The sequence below is a fragment of the Ptychodera flava genome, chromosome 17 (assembly GCF_041260155.1).
Source record: "Ptychodera flava strain L36383 chromosome 17, AS_Pfla_20210202, whole genome shotgun sequence".
NCBI classification, from domain to species: Eukaryota; Metazoa; Hemichordata; class Enteropneusta; family Ptychoderidae; genus Ptychodera; species Ptychodera flava.
This window is the reverse complement of record NC_091944.1, coordinates 7,501,141-7,525,455: the sequence shown is the minus strand read 5'-3', so window position 1 is coordinate 7,525,455 and position 24,315 is coordinate 7,501,141. Positions and strand designations below refer to the sequence as shown.

General features: G+C 36.5%; 1 protein-coding gene and 1 long non-coding RNA gene across 3 annotated transcripts in view; one reads left to right on the top strand and one right to left on the bottom strand.

The window, feature by feature from the left end:
- The window catches only part of LOC139116452 (FK506-binding protein 2-like), a 63,324-nt gene that overhangs the window by 15,298 nt on the left and 23,711 nt on the right, over window positions 1-24,315 (top strand). The window lies entirely within an intron of this gene.
- On the bottom strand, window positions 5,585-9,503 carry LOC139115286 (uncharacterized). 2 transcript variants are annotated; one of them, XR_011548085.1, is made up of 4 exons: window positions 9,331-9,503; window positions 8,732-8,884; window positions 8,414-8,504; window positions 5,585-5,918 (listed from the first exon to the last, which is right to left on the bottom strand). It is a non-coding gene; the product is annotated as an uncharacterized lncRNA (long non-coding RNA). The 2 variants fall into 2 exon arrangements; XR_011548084.1 differs by lacking the exon at window positions 5,585-5,918 and having other exon boundaries at window positions 5,926-8,504; window positions 9,331-9,501.

Here is a 24,315-nt window from a genome sequence, read left to right as displayed (position 1 = left end):
ATGAATCAGAAGCTATAAGCGCGTTAGAACTCTGGACGAGGGACATAGTGTATCAGTTGAAGTTTCTTGAATGATCAGACTGACTGTCAAAGGTCACGATCTGTAAATGAAAAGAAGAGACTAGAAACGTTATGGGTAGGTATGTCCCTCCATCGAAATCTTCGACCGATCCGAAGATCCCGTGAGGAGTACGGTGCCAAGGGTTCGAAGACGACTACGACCAGGAAACACGGAACTGTCACTACGTGAACAATCAGGGAAAAAAGTTTATTTCGAGCCCTGGGCAATATTAAACATGAAACATTTAACTTGTAATATTTCCCCTTGTCTTGGTTTAAAAAAAATGTTTAAAGGTATACAGGGATCATGTTCAAATTTAGCCATTGCTACCATGGAAAGGGGATATCTAGCTAATCATCAGAATCATAGAGTTTATGGGGTCACGCCAGGTAACACAAAAAATAATGCACCACTACATGGCCATAATTTTACTTTAGTTAATGAATCTGTCCAGGAAAAAATGTTCATTGGGAAACAGTAAGTCTCAGCGGCATTAACTCAAATAAATACCATTTTGTGTAAAAACACGTCAAATGGAATTTTTGCCACTTTAATAGTTTTCTATAATCCTTCGTAACGATGTAATTTTGCAGCGCACTAAATTATCAGTCCTTGCCTGTAGCCAAGGCAGTGATTCACATTGCATTGCTTTCTGCGTTGTGTACACCGATTAATTGATCAAAGCTATATGACGATCGTCCAGGAACCAATCATGCATCCCTCCGAAGTGTAGTAACATCTTGAACTCGCAAAAGTTAGTAAGTGTGAAACATTTTTTCCCGGAGATAATATTCAGTATACTTGAAATCCCGCAGTACGATGATTATTTTTAGCTTGAAAGGAAACCCATATATCGTTCAGCTCTTTGTGAACTCCGGAACATGGAGGAATGACCGACACCACCTCGATATTTCCAACTTATCACCAAACAAGATTTTGTAACCAACAGACTTACTCACCAAACATAAGATTTAATCAGCTGCACTCGAATCACGCTTGATCTAAAAAGGAGCAGACACTTCTATATCATGGTAGCAAAATTTATAGTACAAAGTACAAGGGGTCGCGCCGAAATCAATTACTTGAAATTAAGAGTTGTCCGACTAGTTTGATTGAAGAGTTCTTGAGATAATTGATCAGCTGTCGATGGGTGAAACATTGCCAACCAGATGTGAAGTAAAGGCTCCCGTGTTTTGGTAAATATAGCGCGCGCAGTGGTCTGTATAGTAATACTTTCCTTTCTTTCAGTATATGCGCATGTCTTGCTACGATTAACACCACCAGCATAATTCATCAGTTTTGTTCAACCTTTCTCGAGAGAAAAGCTAAGCACGCAAATCACAAATAATTCAACCTTAAACTTTAATAAGCTTTCAATTTTTTCAATATGTTGTTATGACCAAAATCTTTACCAAGTTTCATTTAATGTAGTACTGATATTATTATAATTATTATTATGTACTTGGGCCTCAGCCCAAGTACATTTGTTTTCATTCCGTGGGAAAAAACTGTAAGGTATAACCATTTCTAGCTGAGACCAGGGAGGGCAAAATGTATTGGCTTCATCTTTCTTGCATAATAAATGGCGTAATGATGTTAACTGAATGGAAGTGCTGCTCTCAGCCAGTCTTGAATAAGTGAGATGTGAATATTAATGCTTCTCTATCTGAATTTTTGCCACAAAATCTTCTGAATATAATCAAAATGTGCATCGAAATGCAACAATTAATGCACCCTCCATTTCCTAGGCGATGGCACGACCCTTGCTACACCCACTGGACGAGCCAAAGTGGGAGGGGTAATTTCGGTTTGGTCGAACAGGAGGGCTCGAGACCAGAATTTAACATTTAAACTTGAAACATGTTTAATCACTGACAAGATGTGGATTAGTGTTAATCAAAGAGAAAGTTTGAAAAGGAAAGGTTTATATCCCGGACACAATGAAAAACATTACGACTGGAAACTGTACCCCCGGTTGAGAATAGTAATGCCCACAGCGATGGAGAACACTTATCCTGGAGCTGAGAAAACCAGACCATCATTTCGAAATAGAGCTGCAGATTCGAGAAGCTCGTTAAAAATAGCTAGGTACACCCCATAAAGTGGTTGTTTCGCGTCTTGAGGGCAAATTTCGCCTCCTTCATTTAGAAATCGTACGTTTGTTTTTCCAGGGGAACACATCATTTGACACAAAATTTGCATGAAAAGGGGTCGCCAGTAAGCACGTGGTCAAATCTGGCATAAGAAACAATATGAAATGTTGGGTAAAGCCAGTCAAATAAACTGATTTGAACTTTTGTGTTTTGTAATTTATACCACTGCAGTAACATGACTTTTTTTTGACAACATCACACAATGTAATACGTTTTGAAACTGAATACTCCGACGTATTCTGTGTCCCCTTTGCTAAAAATACGGTATGCCGATTACCATGTAAGGAGATGATGACGTCAAGACAGATTTGTAGTGCGTTCGGTCTTGGATGGTGCACGAAGTTTTGTCGAGGTAGCTTGTGTATTTATTTCCTAAATGGGAGATATTAGGGTCGATCTAAACGAAGGCCGAAAAACGTTATGATACTCTAAGCGAGCTGAACTCCAATGCGAATGGTTGGATAATTTGGAGGATGTCTAGACTGATCTCGTCTCATTAAGATTATTTGGCGGTCAGTATTGAATTTCAACTGCGTCACAAGTTTGCGTCGAACGGTCAACGAACGATATTTTAGAAATCTGGAGACATGGCACATCGCAGTTTTATTTTAGTATTTTATATTTTACAAAAGATGTAAGAAGCAATGATTTTGTTGAAAATTCTGAAAAAAATATAGGAAGATTTGATCGCGAACACATTTTCACTTGGGGGTCAACTAGCCCTGCGTACGATGCTGTGTGTTCCGCTACAGCTAACCGCCCCGTAGTCTGGTTCCCTGCCCCCTTTCTACCGTTGGCTGCGCTACACTCACGATCGTAGAAAGGGGGCAGGGAACCAGACTAACCGCCCCGCTCACCACAGCCCTGCAAAGACCCGTAGGTTGGGTCGGTGACTTCAAATCCATTTTGGGAATTGACGTAAAAAGCCAAATTACTGCCGAAATTCAGCGTTCTTGGGCCCAAGTCGTATCCCAGCCTACCTCAGCTACTCGATCGCTTCCAAAAATGACAGTCTTTTATTCACTTCTCGTAAATAACCGTCGATGTCGGCAACTCTCTCGCTGGCCCTGCGTACGATGCTGTGTGTTAGCTGCAGCACATAGCATCGTACGCAGGGCTAGGGGTCAACACGGGGTCGCAGCCATGTTGCCTCAAAACTTATATTTCTGTCTGCACTCAAAACTCAAAAATGTCGCATATGAACCTGAAAAATCTATGTAATTTTGTCAAACTTCGGCGAAATTTCAGCCTATAGACAAAATATCATCTAGGTAAGGTAAATTTACTGAAATTTGATCGACAAATAATCCTGAGCTTGAACGTGACAGCTCGCCTTCTCCGGGAAGTCATGCATCCGGCCAGCTGCCCATATGGCCGGGTGCATGAGATTGTTTTCAAGCGACGGCGGCAGACCGTACGAGGCTCTGGATATGAACCTACCGCCGGTGTAGCTGTAATAACTGTTGCGTTGTTTTTAATCACCACGGACGAAGTCCGAGGGGACTTATAGGTTTGGTCATGTCCGTGCGTCCGTTCACGCCTAGTACCCAACCCCATACAGATGTTCGTCGATTTGTTTCACAATGCTTTCAAATTTGGCCGTGTTAGAGGACTTTTTAGTTTACACCTCCATAGACTCCCATGTATAAGGCAGTTCTCCATAGACTCGCATGTATGATGCCAAGAAAAATAAAAATTTAGTTTCTCATCGTATTCATATTGCCTAAACGATGCAGTGACACAGTTTTTTGTCCCCACGGATAAAGTCCAGGGGGCTTATAGATTGGCTCATATCCGTCCGTGAGTCCATCAGTGAGTCCATCAGTTCACGCAGATATCTCAGACATTTTGACAAAATATCATGTGACCTTGGTGACCTTTGACCTCAAATATACATTATTGTCCATAACTCAGTAACCACAAGTGCTAAACCTTTCATATTTGGTATGATGGGACACCTTATGACGCCACATATTGTACCCCATTAATTATGTGCATATCTAATTATGAGCGAGCCAATAGAGCAAGAGGTCTGATTTCTGGTATATAGGGATAAGTTAACAATATGATTTGTTTGACAAAACTTCACGTGACCTCAATGACCTTTGACGTCAAATATACATATTTGTCCACAACTCAGTAACCACAAGTGCTACACCCTTCATATTTGGTATGAAAGGACACCTTATGACACCATATATTGTACCTCATTAATTATGTGCATATCTTATTTTGAGCGAGCCAATAGAGCTAGAGGTCTGATTTTTGGTATATAGGAATAACTTAGCAATACAATTATTTTGACAAAATGTCACGTGACCTCGATGACCTTTGACCTCAAATATATATATTTGTCCACAACTCAGTAACCACAAGTGCTACACCCTTCATAAATGGTATGATGGGACACCTTATGACACCACATATTGTACCTCATTAATTATGTGCATATCTAATTCTGAGCAAGCCAATAGAGCTGGATGTCCGATTTTTGGTATATAGGGATAACTATAGGGTAGAAATCTAAATATGCCCATCTAAATATTAGACATCTACCATCGAGAACAAAAGAAATTTGCTGTAATTTGAATATTTAAGGAGTTTAAGCAATTCCCGCTATAAATAAAGAACCCCTGCCTCAAACTCCACAAAAGTTGCTAGACATATTTTGCCGTTGTCATGCCATTGCTTCGTTTAATAACCAGTTAATCAAATGCCTCATTGACAGGAGGAAATTCAAGACCATATTTGAATAGTAGTATATATTGTCCTCAAAATTACTCTATCACGGCCCAAGTACTCATTGCCTTCAGCAATACTGCCTTGTTATTATTATTATTATTATTATTATTATTATTATTATTATTATTATTATTATTATTACAAGTTTAGGGGCTATAAGTATTATATAGAAATGTAATAACACTGGTTCATTGAAGATCTGGGAATTCTGAAAAAAGAGGTGTTGTTTATTTTAATTTTGTCAAAAGGGGTGACTTCTAATTGTTGTACGTGCAGCGCAGAATTATACATAATACTGTACGGAGAGAGGGATATCATTAGGCCAAGGAGTAATTAAATGCTTGTCGGACAAGTGACACTAAGCAGTTTAAAGCGATACCCAGCAGGCCCAGACTTTTAACTTGTTTGCGAACTTTATGGATACACATTCAATCGGAAGCCACAGAACAGCGCCACAAACGGCAAAAATTAGAGAGGCACCTTTTTCATCATATAGGCAGAAATCAATGTATTATTGCCTTATTTGTATTGTGCGGTGATTGTTTTAACAGCACAATGGCAAATTAACTGTAATGTTATTAAAATTACTTCAAACCATAACATAAATGATCAAAACAGGCACGTGCATATAGAATAAAACATTTTTTTTTTTCTTGAAGTGACAAGACTCAAATAAATTACATGTACCAGTAACAAAGTTTCGGGCAAACATATTTTACAAACTCTCTGAATATCAAAAGTAACTTATCCCACAAAGTTGCATTTTAAAAAAAGGGACAAATAAAGAGCTAAACAAAAAATATAGGAAACGAAGAGGAAAGGTACACAGAAACTGAAAAAATACAAATTGAAATGATCAAATACCTTTATTTTAAATACAATCTGAAAAATACAAACAAAATCAAAAAATGAGAAATACTTGAAATCAAATGGACACCTTGCAACTTCCAGAGTCGTTGTATTCTGTAAATAGATAAGCAAAACAAGGTTATTTACATCTGTACTTGTTAGTATATATACTAAATCATAATGAAAGCATTTAGAAGTATTTCATTCTTATTTTCATGCTAAAAATTTAACTTTTCCAATGATATTTCATGTAAGACAAAACTGAAGGAAGTTTCATTTGAACATGTGAAAACATCCTAAAATGGTAAGTTTACATTTAATTCATCATTACATATACTGGACTCACCATAAAGATGACTTTTCAAGAATCAATTTTAAATTGAACAAGTCGTTGATGACACAGTCCCCACTTGTTCATTGGTACTTTAATTACAAGTCCTCAGAGAGGACATAGTCCTCTTCATTAATTAGGTCTATGATAAAAATACTGTGATACAGATGGCGCTAAATGGCCAAGAATGAGTTCCACGGTGGTGAAAACATAAAACCAATGTAGGCCGCCATCCTAATTACAAAGGGTCATTAAATGAGTCAGTTAGTAATGAATCAACAGGATGTTGCCGAACATTTTTGCATACTATCCTAACACTAATAGATTATCACCGGTATCATATTTCATAAAGTTTGATGCAGTATTTACAAACTATGAGATCAACATCTGTACCGAGTTTCATCAAATTTGACGCAGTATTTGTGGATATATAACTCTAATTAGGAAAGTTCATTAAATAAGCAATTACAAATTAATTAAAATGACACTGATGAATACCTTTTTCATTGTTAAAGCAATGTAAGCTTAACATCTGTACCAAGTTTCATGAAATCTGATGCAGTATTTCTCGACATATCAGTCTAATTATGAAACTTAGGTAATTGACATGATACTGCTACATGCCGTTCAACAAATCGATGTGCATATGTATGACATAGGTCAATGTCCTTATACCAACTTTGAATGATACTGGTGGAAAGATGTCTGAGTTATGGCTCTGCACATGAAAAGATTGTAACAAAATGGCCGCCATGCAGCCATATTTAATCTTACTGTCTAAAAAATCTATATGCATATGTATGACATAAGTCAATGTCCATGTACCAACTTTGAATAAAATCGGTTGAGACTTGCCAGAGATATGGCTTTCGACATGAAAAAAAAAACATAACAAAATGGCCGCCATATGGTCATATTGGATCATATCGTGAAACAAATCGACATACATATATATAACATGAGTCAATGTCCTTGTAACAACTTTGAATAAAATCGGTCGAGATATGATTGAGTAATTGCTCCGTACATGAAAAAATTGTAACAAAATGGTGGCATGGCAGCCATATCGTGTTCATATGTATGACATAGGTCAAAGTCCTTGTACAAAGTTTGAATAAAATCGATTTAGACGGGCCTGAGTTATAGCTAAGAACATGAAAAAATTGAAACAAAATGGCTGCCATGCGGCCATATTGGATCATATCATGAAACAAATTGACATGCATATGTATGACATAAGTCAATGTCCTTGTACTGACTTTGAATAAAATCGGTTGAGATATGCCTGAGTTATGTCTCCGTACATGACAAAATTGTAATAAGATTGCCACATGGCAGCCATATTGGATAATGTAGTGAAAAAAATTAATGTGCATATGTGTATGATGAAGGTCTATGTCCTTGTACCAACTTTCAATAAAATCGGTTGAAACATGTCGGAGTTATGGCTCTGTACATAAAAAAATTGTAATAAAATGGGCGCACGGTGGCCATATTGGATCATATCACAAAACAAATCGACGTGCATATGTATGACATATCAAGTAATCCTTGTACCAAGTTTGAATGAAATCGCTCCATGTATCTCTGAGATATCTGCGTGAACGGACGGATGCATGGACAGACAAACGCACACACTGACACACGCACGGACATGACCAAACCTATAAGTCCCCCCGGACGGTATCTGTGGGGACTAAAAATACAAGCATCAATTTAGTAAAAATATGATTCATAGAAAGAACCAGATTTAAATGTTTTTATTTACATATTGGTTTGTTATTGACTTAATTAATTTGTTCTTTACATGTTTATTTTATCATGATTTATCTTTACTTTTATCACTATGGCCATCATTATTTCACGTTGCTTATTTGGTTCTGTATGAACCCCTTTGTGTTTTTGGCACTTTCAAATGACTGGGATTGGTCATCACATTATGCTCCCTTACCATAAGTTTTAATTTCTTTAAACCATTATGGCCAGGTACTTTACTATACCAGTCCATTCCCTTCCTAATCTCATGATGGATACTCTCTACACTGTTCTGTGAGGAAACCAAAGCCAAACCCTGTGTTTTCAATCTGAGGGATGACATGATCTTCTAACATATGCATTTTGGGGGGTACACTTTCATTAGGAAAGTGTTCTCTGTAATATGCCATTAAATGTGATATGTTTGAACTGAGAATGGTAATATATTCATCTGACATTCTATTGCTTGTACTCTAAAGATTATGGCAGGCTGCAAATTTTGAAAATATTGGCTTATACAGACCACAAATGTGTGCAGCCTGTTCATTCAGCTATGGGCATATTCTTGCTGTGGTCCTGATGACGCTCTTGCACAACGTTTGAATGTTTTCTTCCTGAAACACAAAAAATAAAAAAAGGATATGATAACTTTCTTTCAAGAAGCAAACAGAGTTGTTTCACTGAAAGTAGGTCAAAATAATGTAGACGAAATACATCTTCTGTAGTATATATATAACACACAATAAATCTGACACTGAAAGCTTGAAAATCATGACAAGCAGAATACTGAACCTTTTAATGACTTTAGCAACAAAACAGTGTACAGTTGTAAAACACATACTTTACAGCACTTGTTCACATGATTTCCGATGAATGCCTGCCCGTGGTAAGAATGACGTCCAACACCAAATGACTGCAGAGCTTGGTCAATACCGCAGACTACAAAACCACATTGTTTTGGCAGTTTCGCTTTTACGGCTGTAGCTTCAGATATCTAAGAAAACAAAGATAAACACTGTATTGTCTGGAAAGTATTGACTGCACTACAAATGTGCACGAGTCAAAATTCTGAAAATGCAGCATAGACATGACTGTGCACTTGAGATTTACAATGTTATTGCTTATCATCACAAAAATGATCTTACTCCTGGTATCAATATGCCATTTTCAAAGATGAAGGAGACCCTCTGAGATATCAGGTTGCTAGACAGGTTATCTGTGGGTGTTCTCACATGATACAGGAAATTTAACACCATGCTAAACAAACATTACATGTTTATTTAACATGGCAACTATTCCAGTTTGATAAAAAGTTTGACTTGGCTAGCAACTCACTGCCACTGAAATTAATTGTGTCTCACAAGATTTCAAATTAGCACAAAATCATGTTTTTTTTAATTTTGTTTAATGTAGTATGGTCTTCTATTCATAAATACTAACCTTCCTGTCAGCTTCTTCACTGAGTTCCTGCACTTTCTCCTTGGCTTTTTAACTTTGCCCAATGTCATTAGTGGCGGTCTGCCATCATCTTCACTGTTGTCGTCATCATCATCATCATCATCATCATCGTCACAGTCATCATCAGCAAGGAGAGCCTTTTCAATACTATCAGCCAAGGTCTTAGCTTCAGGACATCACATGAAAGTCTCTAAGGTACCAAGGAGGACGTTTAGGAAATCCTTTCAGAAAGTTCACGCCGCCTGTGGCCATTTTGTGGAAAATACGTACCTGCACTGGCTGCAGCGTATACAGTATTTCTACTGTACAGTGCACATATTGCCGGATAATATGCGATGGAATTTTGCGTTTCACGTCGTTCAATCATTCAGATGGAAATACCGCCCTTCTCCAAACTTTGAAAAAAAAGGTGATAGGTTTGGAATGCTAACTCTTGTATATCAAGAATGACGTAATTTAATGAGAAGACATTTGTATTCGAGCACGGCTACAGTTTTTGATTCGAAAACTCTCATCATGGACCGTGGTTGTATTCTATTCCCCAGTATTCGACAATCGAGAGGGTTAGGTGAGTCGAACTTTTTGTTATGTCCATGTAGCACTTGTGCAAAAATAACCGAATCCACAGGCCTTTGGCGAATCAGTAAATGCGTTTTTCACCAAGCTGAAAGGTTGAAAGATCAGTCCGTCACTTTGGGACGAGGTAGATAAATGCAGTCAAACCCAGCTGGGCACATAATGTGACTTTGTTCTGGAAATTACGAAGACGACCGGCCGTGCGGTGGAACTTTGCAACAAAGTTTCAATATCTGAACTAACTACTTGAATGACAGGCACAGGAAACGATGGCCAATAAAACGCATTCTCGTTGCATTTTGATAATAATGTATCAATCACAATGACACAGAAATTATGCCTCCGGCAGAAGGGCCGTGGCCAATTTTTAGCCCTGCTACAGTATGTCTCAGTGCTGAAAAGGCCATGTTGTTGCCAGGTTGTCATGGCGACTTTTAAAATTTGCATACAACTCTTAGAGTGAAACGGGTTGTTAATAGATAGGTTACAAAACTTTTGAGTCCCACTGTCGTCCATTATACCTGTTTCCTTGGGTATTAAAGGTGTGCAAGTATACACATCAAAAGACTAGAAAATTCACTTCATGGGCAGAATCTCATAAAATAGCCTTTTCTTGTCTGGTTAACGAAAAAGATACCCCTGATCTAAAATATGCATGGTTTTAAATAAAAAAACCTGTGGTTACCTAAATGGTTATCATGGTAACATGAAACAAAAATGAACATGGAGTTCATGCTGTGTTAAATACACTTAGGAGAGCATTTGTATAGTAACTGGGATTACTTTTAATGGAATTTGGAAAACTTTGAAATATTAAAACGCAAATAGGTTACTATGGAAACAGGGCAGTAAAAATTGACATCATGTTTTGTCTTTCTAACCCCAAATAACCCTTTGACATAATATTTCTGTTGATTACTGGATTTTTACACTGGATATTTGGTCTTTCTTACCCAAAATATCCCTTTGCTATAACATATTCTGTTGGTTACTGGATTTTATCTTTGAAAAACTGGTAATTTTTATTCCTGAATGGTTACCATGGAAACATCTCACATTAAAATGAGTGTTATTGTTTTGGTGTGCTAACAAGAAAAACCCTTATTATGATTGTTTTTACATTAATCAATAGTTCTTTAATAGGAAATAGTGAAAGAGTAACATTTTCAATCCCAGAATAGTTTCCATGGCAACTTGAAACATTAAGATTAGTCTGGTTTTTGTGTTCTCTGACCCGAACTCCCCCACTAGGTAATTTTCATATCAATCAAAGTAACTTTTCATGGGATATTAGCAAAACTGAAATTTTCAACCCCTAAAATGGTTACCATGGAAACATGGGGCAGTGAAATCGATATCATATTTGGTCTTTTCGACCCAAAATACCCTTATGGTGAAATTTTCACGGAAATTGAACCTATTATTATTCGCGTTATTATTTCTATATAATACTTATATTAATTATATTAATTATTATTATTATTATTATTATACTTTATAATTCATTACTATATAACTATAATTAAAAATGTCGTTAAAGTGGCCACTTACCTTATAGACACTTTCAGATTTTTAATTTTGTTCTCTGTTATAGAAGTCCCAACTCCCAATAAAGCATCTATTGTCTAAAAGCCCTGATATTGGGAAATCCGACTTTGTACAGTACAGAGTCTTTATTTGCATAATAGTTAAGTGACAAGCGTTTTGCTGAACCTTCCAAAATCGGGTTTACCTCCCTTTCGCGAACACGTTGCAAGATTTCCGTTTGAAATTTGTGTATTGATAAGCCTTGATAATATCCTTCAAATCTATGTCTGGGATTTCCTGTTTATGCCTTTGTTTCTTGTAATGAACTATTGAAGGTGTTAGACTAAGCTGCTTTTCAAGGAATCGTTACTGTCGCGCCATATAAATAGGATGGAGATTCTGGAAAAATGGAACAAAATCGCACACGGATTTGAAGGGTATTTCTACGGCTTGTCAATGCATAAATTTCAACCGGAAATCTTGCAGCGTCTTCGCTATAGGGAGAAAACCCGATTTTTGGAAGGTTCAGCACAACGATTATCACGCGACTGTACATGGTCGAATTTCCCAATATCAGGGCTTTTAGAAAATATATACTTTATTGGGCCTTGGGACCTCTATAATTGAGAAAAAAATAAAAATCTGAAAGTGTCTATAAGGTATGTCGCTACCCTAAGTGACATATACACCACTAATTCGTCGATATGAAACCACTATTAAAATAGCTTTGACTGCTATCAAGTCTTTGTAGTGTCACTACATATGACAAGTTTTGTCAATTTTGGTAACAGTCATTCCAGATCTGAATCCATCATTGTGAAAGTTCGTTAAATATGAAAATTGACCATATAGTTGATACAAAGCTTCTAAACTTGACCTTGAGACAAAATCTTGAATTTGGCATTTCATTCAGTTAACTTGAATATTTGACAAAAGAACAGATATAGTGCGTCAAAATTTTAAGGCAATTAAATATTCATTATTGATAATGACTCGCTATTCCTTGATTTACATAGTCAAACATCGCTCACTAAAACTATTTGCATAAATAATACATTTACTTAGGAAATTAAACATGGCACAGATGGGCGACCGACCATACACCAAATCTTTTTTTCACAACCGCTCCGTCTGGAGCAAAAGAAAACAAGATGATTGTTTTGATTAGTTTTGCAGAGCAAAATCACGCTAATTTAATTAATCGTTCGATTACGATTAAAACGTAAGTTTATTCAGGCTGTTTGTCCTACGTAATTAAATCGATTTTCCAAATAGGTACGGCAAAACAGGAATTGAAAAGGCATTACATTTGGCATATTGTTCCTAAGAGTTCCTTTACCGTTTTACTTCACAAAGCGAATACGATTGAATCGTTGTACTGAAAAGAGAGTGTTAATCAACTCCAGATCTACAGATTTCAACAATGATCTGATAAAATGTATTAAATGGCGGAACCATTGCCTTGAAAATATGTTATTCACGACAATTTGTTTACACAAGCATTGCCAAGGAATTTCAAAGAATGTACATGCAGCGAGTAATGAATTAATGCTCCGCACCATTGTTCTCTTGGAGTTAAGTTGAAATTGCGCTGCCAAACCATGAACTGAATCATATGTAAACACGAACAGAGTAACATGCAACTATGAAGCCTTTAGCCATTGACCTTTGATCAGAAAATAATTACTTTCACCATGTATGGCATCCTCTCTGTTATTTTCATACGTTTCCGACATTCCATTCTATGGACTTTCGATGATGGCTTACTTTTCTACATTTAAAGACAATTTCCATTATTTCTTTACATTCCGCAAAAACGATTAAGGTACAGTTTTGCGCCGTTGAATCATCGAGCTGGTTTTCAAATATTTTACATGAGTAGTATTGTACTTTGCTAAACACATTACAGGTGGACGATTTTGTCGTACAGCTATAAGCTTTGTAATAATGTATTTAAATTATTCAAAATGAATAGCTTTAGATTTATCTTATATGCTATGCATTATTGAAGAATCTTTGCATAACATATTTGTTTTCAGAATTTTAAATTGGTTTTGTATAACGCACAATTCATCCTGCGCACTCCAGGGAGGGTCATTGTCCTTCCATACAATCGAATCTATAATAGGTTAGTTTAAACCTGTAATATTTACCACTTTCTTTGCATTTTTATCAATATACTTAAGTCAGCTGACTTGATTTAGCGGAAGAGGGCGTCATTGTCAACCCAAAAATAAAGTGGGCGTCATATATATACGGATTTCGTGGAAAATAAGTAGATTACACCATTTAATCAAAAGGTGCATCTATGTATACAACAATTGAACAGTAAACCCTAAGCATTTTAATTTATGCTGTCGTAAGTAAACGTACGTACTCAGTCTGGTCAGTGACCGTATCGCAGCATGCCGAGCATGGTATTCAATTAGACCCTTTGCGTTGACTTCAAGTACGTCTTGTAGCAGACATTTCGAGTCCTCTTGCACGCTACAGTGCATTTCAATCCTTCCACATATGTTGTCTATACGATCCGTCCAATTTCGAGTATTCTTGAACGCTGCTACGCGGAGCATATTTCAGATAAGCTTAATGCTTTTGACTATAATTTGGTGTGCTGAAAACCAGTCAGCTGAATGAGATGGAATTTAAAAACATTGGTAGCATTGTCGTCATTATTATTTACTCCTCGACAAAAGCTGGGAATATCACAAACACTGGAATGTGATAACATACAACATCAAACATCATACAAGCACACATGCTAAAATTTACAATAAAATGGGGGAGGTACTGCAGGATACACTATCAAAAATGCTTAAAAGTTACATTTTTCGATTTAAAGCTTCTAAAACTGCGTGAACGCATATGACTCTCCCTTGGAATACTCGTATTTCAACGCCAGCAAGCCCGAGACGTTAATGACAACTGAAGTTGTTGAAAAAGGAGCAGTGAGAATATATTTCACCGTTGAATGTCGCTCAGAAAATCTGATCATTGAGAAACACTACATATTACGTTTCTCAATCAAACACTTTATTCTAGAATTTCGTCGGTCGATGAGTGCAATTTCGAAATGTCTCCTGGAGAAGTTCTCCACTAACAGACCTATAAGGAGAGTAAATTTTATACAGTTTAGAATTTCACTGTATCAACAACTTACTGGCTTAGGCAAAATTACTCATGCTGGATGAAGTACACTGCTGTACTTATGAGAATACTTGTGAAGAGTAACAGGAATGTTTACACTTATTTTCCTACCACGCAAAATAACTTGGGAAGGGTAATGATACTATTGTGGTCTCTAATTCGATTTCCAAGGTCAAGGGATCTCAGGGAATCAGAAAATCTCCATAGTCTGGTATTCACTTGAGAGATACTGGAGTACGGTCAAATATGAAATTCAGATTGCAAAAAACGAGTTTTTTACTATCGTCCGATGACCAAAATATATTTGGCTGTTTTTTTATTGTTTATTTTTATTTATGTCACTACGACAGGCCACCATTAATTTTATTAAACGTAAACTTGACATTCTGTCATGTGCAATGATGGCCTTTACGTTGATTTTCCGCCATTAGTTAAGTAAAATACGATAGTCTAATAATATATATTTACTAATTGAAATAATGAATAATTTTATTAGGCCTAGGGTAAGAAATACCTTTTTGAATTTATAATATGACATGTTCATTCGCGTAAGTGTAAACTACTGGCTTGCCAAGCACTAAAAGACATCATTTCGCCATACAACACACGGTGGAAAAAAAGTTAAGTGACATTGTCTTAATATCAATAAATTGAGGCCACATTATCTTTTTGAGAATTATCTCAGAAAATGCAGGACAAATGGCAAACTATGAACAAACTATAAACTAATTTGAAAGTGCATCCGTGTAGCAACAATACATGATAAATAGCGTCAATTTGAAGATAACTGTATAGAGTAGGTGAGCAAAAACCTGTGAGGATAAATGTATGGCTGCTAAATGGATGGCGAGCGTAAAAAAGCCCAACTGATGAGCCAGGGAGCGACTAAAATATAATTATATGTAGGTGAGTTATGAATACCAGATATTTTTTAAAATAGTGTCTCCGAATTTCAAATTTCATAACACACCATTAGTTTATTACGTCAAAATTTAAATGAATTTAATTAGCAAAACCTTCGGAACAGTTAAATTTCTAACCTTAGATGGGAGAAAAGCACTATTGTGAAGGCTGTAGCTTGATAATTAAAGTCCATTTTTCTTCTCTTAAGTGTGCCTCGCAGCTATATGTAATCGTAGAAAATTGTCATTTGCAATCAGATAATGCAATTTCTTATGATTAACTTTATTACATTAACGTAATTAGAAACTTGATCGAAGGATGTCAATACGGAGTCTCATTTCATGGGGTTTGATTTCTCCTTCTACCTTGCAAGTATACCTGAGCTGTAGATGACTGCCCGAATGTAGTTCACACAACAACGTGGGCGCGTTCGTTTTACGGAGGTACCTGGAAACTGAAAGACTCATACTTTCGCTTAAACTCTCCTAAAGGACACTTCAATTCATTCTCTTTCAAAATCAAAATTGACAATCAAGGGTATAAATTTGAATGTTGTGCTTAATAATCAGAATTACCGAACATTTGAAATTTAAAATGCCCGTCATTCCTGTGGTAACTTTACAGGGAAAATGTAATTTTTGATTTTCGCAAAGAAATAAGACGGTCGAAACTTAATTTACTCCTAGAGGTTTAAAATAAGACCACAAAAGCGGGGGACCAAAAACACTGGGAAAAAATTGGAGGGAATATCTATTCGTGAAGGACATTATTCAAGTGTAACAATCCACATATGGTTGAAATCATGAAGCGCTAAACTCGAGACAAACCGGTATAGGTAACTGCAAACGTAATTTCTTAAATTTTGCCGTGTTTTTACGATTTTCCTGAGATCAAACCTGGCAGTAAAGCGCGTGTTTATTGCCACCTGATTGAATTGCAGCTCGAGTCAAAGGCGCGCACGTGTGTTCTTTGAAAATCCACCTGAACACTCCAAGCCGGGTTTTGAGAAGCTGCCTCGGCAAGTTTCTGTTGATTCATGTTTGCGTGAAAGAAGCAATTATCTCGAACAATCGCTTGCACACTCAATCAAAGTGTTTTTTCAGCGGTTCATCAGGCCCCTTATTGTGCCAAAATATGATGCAATTTCAGATAAAAACTCAGCCGTGGAATTAGAATCAATAAATAAAAAAACTATTTTCAAAGGACTCGCTAGGGACAGACCTAAAAGAGTTGAAAGCCATATTCCATTGCTTGGAACATCATATTGGAATAACCGTTTTCAGAAATCGTGAAAACACGATATAAACATACACTCTGCTCTAAAAGCCTTACTCAAAAGCCTTTCACAGTGACATATAGATATTTTGAGGACTGTTTAGATCACTCCTACCAAGAACGAAATGCATCTAGGAGAATTTCCTGGACTTGTTTACCCTGTAAAGTGCTCTTAGCACGATGTTCTACCGCTGACATTACTTCAGTGACAAAGACAGTCGAGAAATACAGTTAGAACTCTATGTATCACTCAGCCATCTCAATATCACCAAGAGTGATTTGGTGCATCGCCTGAAGGCGCAGTATGCTCTGTAGTCAGGCTGAGTGTTTCTCTTGGACAGTCTCGTTTATATTGAATTTCTTTTAGTAAATTGAAAACCGCTGCGAATGTTATAGTTTGCTTTTCTCTGTACTCTCAATCACTTCGATTTTTCTTACTTATTTCAAAAGAACACAAATCGACCTATAATATCTCGGAGATTGCACAATAGTTTTGATAAGTTGTTACAGATCACTATTAACCCGTAAGAGGATATTTATCGACCACCCGTTAATAGAACTTCGTGAATTCAGGGACAACCAACTAAGCTGTTGGCGAGAAAAAAAGGTTTGCGCAACCAAGTGGCTAGTTAGTGGCTTAATTTTTAGCTCACGTGTTCACACACGTGAGCTGATGTCGTACCGATGTCTGTGTGTATGTGTCTGTCTGTCTGTCTATTTACACGATCTAAAGAACGCCTGAACGGATACAAGTCAGATTTAGTAGACAGGTCTCATATGCGAATGGTAAAGACTGATTAGATTTGGTTAATGAGGCTTGCATATTACATACTCATTTGCATGATTAACGATTTCAAAAAAACAAAAATAACAAAAAAAAACAGACATAAAATTAGAATGGCTGGACAGAATTAGATGAGTTTGCTACAGATGTTGATCACATAATGATTTATCCGTCATATGAGACATAAAGATGTGACATGAAAGTTAAGGTGGAGCTGCATGTTGCCAAAATTTTTTTTTCAAAGCAATATTTCTCATCAAAGATGAAAAGGAAACCCCCTCATACTATATATTTTCAAAAAGCAGAGACTCTAAAGTTTAGTATGGTAGCAGTAATTTACTTGAAGAATGAAGTAGGTGTATATTTGGGGTAAAAAAAACCCTCAATTTTGGTATTAATGATAAAAATTAATTGTAAGTCAAAACTCAATGCTATGTTCTGAAATGTAGTACTTCACTTGACAGAAGAGTATATGTAGAAAAAACCGACTATATTATTTTGCATTATCTGTTCTAATTCTAAAATGGCATGGGTTGATAAACTGACACTCATAAAAGTGATTAAAATCATGATTGGCAAAATTAAAATGCCTCTTATGCAAAAGGTAAGAACTTTATTGCCAAACAAAATAGCCGTTTTTTATATACCATTTAAAAAACATAATTTGAAAATTTCACAAAATTTGATCCAGCTAAGGTGGAGTTAAATTTTTGGAAATCTTGACATTGGGAGAAGAAAGAAGCCAGTAAATCGGGTAATTTGCATACATTTGCATAAATTAACACTCTTGTTTCACGTCACTCATGACTGCTTGACAAGCTCAATGGTAGACCCAACCAATATTTTAATCTTTGGTTGAAAAATTCATTTAAATTGAATGAATATTTAAAAAAAGTGATTTTCAAGCAAAATACGCTACGTTGGGTGCAGCGTCCCCTTAATTGCTAATTTGAATATTTGATGAACTTTCCTAATTAGGAATATATATATCTGAATTGATTCATTCAAAATTGACAAGCCTTTTGTGTATATTAGAGATGCTATGATGCAACATTACTTAAAGCCATTACGCCTTTTTACTTCAGCCAATTCCTAATTTGCATATTTAATGAACTTTTCTAATTAGGAATATATATCTTAATTGCCTTGATCAACATTGACGGAACTTGCTTTTTACATGGCAGATATAATGATACAACATAATATGAAGTCATTATGCAGTTTTACTAAAGCCAATTCCTAATTTGCATATATAATGTACTTCATTTTTAGGGATGCATATCTGGATTGACTCTATTGAAGTTGACGACACTTGCTATGGATATCGTATGTACTATGATGTAATATCACCAAAAGCTAGTTTTGATTTTGTAAATGAATTTTGTTACAAATTTGCATATTTTTCAAATTAGGGATATATCTTGATTGACTTTATCAAAGTTGATGTAACCTTATATGTACATTAAAGAAAGACGATAAAATATCAATGAAAATTGTTAAGCATTTGCACATACTAAAGTTACTGATTTGCATATTTAACTAACTTTCCCAATAAGGGATATAAGGCTCGAAGGACTCTAAATAAGTACATGAAACTTTCAATGCATATTGTTGAGACAATTATGTTTTTTAAGTGAAAGATATTCTGCATTTTCATGTCAGCTTATTTATAACTTGTATACTGAATGAGCTTTTACAGTTTTGGCATATATTGCCATATATATTGCATATAAGACTAAAGGCAATTGCACTTGCTATATCAAGTTGTTATACAGTGACAGCAGTCAAAGAAATTAAGTATTTTATTTCAGCTATTACATATCTATATACCTTTTAAATTAATCTGTGGTGAATATGGTTCATTATATTGATCATGACTATTTCAATGAAGTTGAAAACATGTGGTTAAAGTTTCAATCCACGGACAAATGTAATATTTACTGAAACACTTGAGCATTTTCAGTTGTTGTTGTTGTTGTTGTTGTTGTTCCTTTATTCCTCCTTCAATGAGAAGAGTTACATCAACAAAAACGTTTACAGATAGAGAAAAATTATATTATTAATAAATAGTGGTAATTAGCACTTGAAACTAGGTACCTGGAAGCTCTATGCTAGACAAGATTGAAATAGTTCTATAGCAGCGTGAAGAAGAATTTCTCTTTCGCTCGATTGGAATAAGCGAATCATATCAGTGTTACCAAGCATAACTGAAACAAGGTCCTTATCAGTCAAATTGAATAAATGGACTGTAAACTCTACACTGGCGTTGTCAATAAGTTTTGACCAAAAGTAGTTTCTGTGGATCGCTGTCAAGGGACAAGTAGTGGCAATATGCACAAAGAAATTATAAGTGTTTTCATCACACTTTTGGCAATTTACAGGTTCAGTTTCAATAATGACTCTCAGCATTTGTAACACAATATCTTTGTACTCATAGAACGTTTTAACAAAAACATATAACGAAAGTGGTACAAGTTTGACGTGAATAGCAAGAAAGAATTCAAGGTCTTGTCTCTGTCCAAGCCTAGCTCTCCAAAGGTTATTTTCTCTCTGGTAAACAGCTTCCTTAATAACAGATTTCCATATCTCTTTAGATGGAAAGAAGCCGGAAATGTAGAATTCCTCTAAAAAACAAATCAAGTCGTTTTTTAGAAAATTCTTACAATATCGGGTATGAAGCCCTTTTGAAATTTGTTTTTGAACTGCAGAAATATTGAATTCACAAAGACGAATTAAGAAAACTTTCTTGCATGCTAGATTACTGTTCAGTCAACAAAGAGTGCCAAAGAAGCTTAATTTGCATAGATCTAAATATGATTCAATGGAATATAAACCAAGCGTGCTTAGAGCAATGTCGGACAGAGTTCTCGTGGGCAAACCTTGTATCAACTTAGCTGCATAACGTTGACATCTTTCAAGCATTAGAAGTTCTGTGTCGGAGATGGTCCAAAGTTCACAGGTAGTTAGTTGCAGAACAGAGATCCCTAATCAAGGTGTCATTGGGTCTGAAATATTTACACAATGGCACGAAAATGAACCCGTCACTACACAAAGTTTTCGTGTGTGTGACCGGTAAAAAGTTACTGTCCACACCGGCAGCGGCAACAGTCTGTAGCTTTCAGGGGTTTTTTATTGCTAGGACATTAGGAATTCTCTGTATACGAAGTGAACTAGTGGAGTGTGTTTTTGGAATAGAACCACATTGTGCAGTACTATATTTGGGCGCATGCTCAATTCAGGGAATTCCAATGCCTTGTTCTGTAATATGTAACTTCACATAAAATTTGTCACACGTTATATATCAGCTTGTAAAATCTCCCTCCTAAAATCTCATTAAGAACTGCTGTAAGCAAAGGGGTTTTACTAATGGCACTACCATCGAAAGATTAAGTTAAGCGTTCGTAGGATTTGTAGCTTGGCCTGATGGCATGTTCAGTGTTATAAGAACAATGATTTACGACATGGAAACAGCTTTAAATGCAACGATAATTGTATTATTTTAGTGGTGGTTTTGCTGGGGAAAACCGAGAGCGATAAAATCTGTGATGCCAAAGCTAAGTCAAACGCAAATCGCTGTTAGAAAACTTATCGAATGACGGCGATTTTTTTGCCTTAAAACCACTGTTATTATCAATAACAATGTTATGGTAATTTCCTACATATTTCATCAACATTTTCATCTTATAATGACTTGATGGTCTATTAACTCCGGCGGCATTGGTCCAAAATTACATAAAAACTGCTCAAATAATAACGAAACGCGGCAGATTACTGCGAACGCTCTCGTTTTTGTCTTCGCTTCGGTGACTTCATAAGGTGTTGTGGGAGGTGATTCAATGCCTCATATGCGAAATGTATTCGCGACAGGGGTTGCCATGGCAACACCAATCGTATGTATGAGAACAACTTAATAACCATTTGTCTGCCTGCTGGATACAGGTATCCCTCAAAAGGTCGTTTACGAGCTTTCACCGACACTATCACTCTGTGACGTACTTTGAGTTTGAAGAGCATGCCGGGTGGAAAAAGGCTGTAGAACCTGCCCAATGGGTTTATTCCCAACATTCGTAGTATGTTTTTCTGCTTTCACGTTGTTGATCTGAGAATATATATCCTGGATATTTTCATTAATGATTGATAATGATTTACGCCAAGCGTAATAAACTAGTTTTTGAAGCTTTACAGTGGCAGTGTTATTTTCAAATGGAGAAACGATTAAGGTATATGTTCTGACCCTGTCGCAAAGAAAAAACAGTGGATTGCCACACCATATTGGTATACCAGAAGATTATGACCGAGTAGAGTTGCTAACGAAAGAAGATTCATATTTCGATTTCGTGTATTTTCGTGTTCCGATTGTACCTTCAAATGCTTATAAACACAGGCCAGATTGAGTCGAAACTTGGTATACAAGTTCCTTTCGCTTCCATTAACCAAACTACTTACTTATCAGTGAAAAATCGAAATCGATATTTGTTTCGCATAATTGCCTTTTCTTCGAGAAAGTTTTAGGACATGACTCCAAACGGCCACAGTGTCGAGAATAGAGGAACTCCTCTCAATAAGTCAGCTGCACGACATCGCTGTTAATGGGATCACAGAAGGCTCAATAAAATGTCGAAGGTATCGCGTTCCCGGACAGCCTGATGTGTTCGAAGTCTGCAAATACGATTATGTTCATTGCTATCCAATCCCCACGGTTACAATCAGTCCTAGGAAAGGTCCTCTGGTTACGTTCGCAGTGTTCATCTTTGGTGTTAATGATCACCTTGTTATACATACATTTTCACCTTCAAACTCCATTTTCTGAAGGGTGCCATTAGTCTTTCCTGCCAGCGAACGAGGAGGATTTCATTAGTCTTTCATGCTGGCGAACGAGGATACAAACAACGGAAGAATGCAACAGCATCTTGACCTCTATTAAATCGTCAGCCATTTGTTAAATATGCGATGCCATGTCGTCGATCATAATTTTTTCTTCGTTTACTAGGTTGACAAGTTAAGTGATCACGGTTTGTCGAGTTTCAGTACAAATTAAATGTGTTCGAACAATTTTGAAACTTTTCATGCAGTATCTAGTATTAAGGGGATTTCGAATAGATCAGGAGCGAAGTCGACCCGGGATCTATGGTATACGCCAGTGAAGCGGGATTTGCATAATGATTTTAATGTAACACATCCTGACAACAAGACACCTACGGTAATTCTGATGTGCTATAGGTATCCAATCTCGTATGTACTTTTATTAATTCGCATAACTATATTATAACTATATATCACTATATTATTTTCATCTCAAGCTCCTATACTAATTTATTTCAAAAAAGGTACAGGACTTCGAACATAAGCTGAATGTTAATATAATTTTTTTAAATCTAAAACGGTTGGATTTAAATGTTTCTCAATATTTGGGACACCATTTTCTTGAATAGTGCGTGTATTATTTTTGTATAATATTTACAATTTTTACCAAAGAGGCAACAAAAAATGACACTGTTACGGAGATTTGAAGGGGTCGAGGCTGACTGCCTAAATTCGTCGGGCATGCATTTACTTACGCTAAAGGGAAGTAACGTCAGCGGCGCAGATTCAGGATACCTAAAGTCATGAAAAATGGTCAGCCATCTTGAAATGTGAACTGGTCGGCCATCTTGAATAGTGAACCGGTCAGCCATCTTGAAATAGGCATATTTGGTGCTGCATTTAGAGCGTGGAGGCGGGGATCATGTTGTCCTTCTGTCCCTTGGTAATACCAAAGTTGTAAGTTTTTTCGTCATTCAATACCTCGAGCTCTGACGTGGAGGAAGTCTCTAATCGGAAGAAGATGAGCACCGTGGCGTCCCTTTGAAACGTGACATTCTGCTTGGTTACCCGTAGTAGTACATTGAAACATCTTATACAGAACACAAGATCGCCAAGCGGACGATTGTGTTGAATCGGTCAGGTGTAAATTGATATGGCGCATTTATTTGATACAAGATGTAGTCTTTTTCGGCAAGACCTGCAGTCAATTAAAACTGAGGCTCAAGTAAATTGAAATTTGTACTCGGCTTGAGTGCACCGTTTGCTTCAGTTAACGCTTACTATGACAATAGACTATCTCTGTTGCCCTGAATGTTGATGATTTTTTTTGTTCGATAATCATAAGTTCCAAATACGGTTTGTTGATCCAGCATATACAGCATGTAAGATCGTGGGCTCTATTTCACGACGTGATCGTAAACTGCATCGTAATGGCCGAAGATCAGAAACCTAGAATATCGGAATCGCTGTGGAAAATTTACTTTTGGATTCACAGCGGCACTTTAGCAACTGTTGTTTACAACACGGGATATCGCGGAGTATAAGTTGTGGCGATGTGCATATTAGATAATAGAGGTCTTACTCTCCGGCGATTGCACTTTTTCATGTTAATAGAAAGGTGCACAAACGTTTTGTTGATCAAACCCGATGTCCGTTTGTTTTGTAGTCTCTGTCAAAATGTCAGGGATCGAATTTGAATCAAGGGCAAACCGCATTTGATTGGCTGTACGGTAGTTTATGCTGATTGATTGAGAACACACTGATTTTCAATTTTGCATAGTTCAGATTTGCAAATCAACGGACCGTCTGGTGTGGACATCAAAAGGTTGTCGCAACGAGATTATGGATAGCTCTTTAATTCAGGAGAAGAGATCAAATGAGGGCAAACATCCAGGGCCGTTTTATGAACTAGTTGATAATTTCATATGAAGCACTGAAAAAAAGATATATAT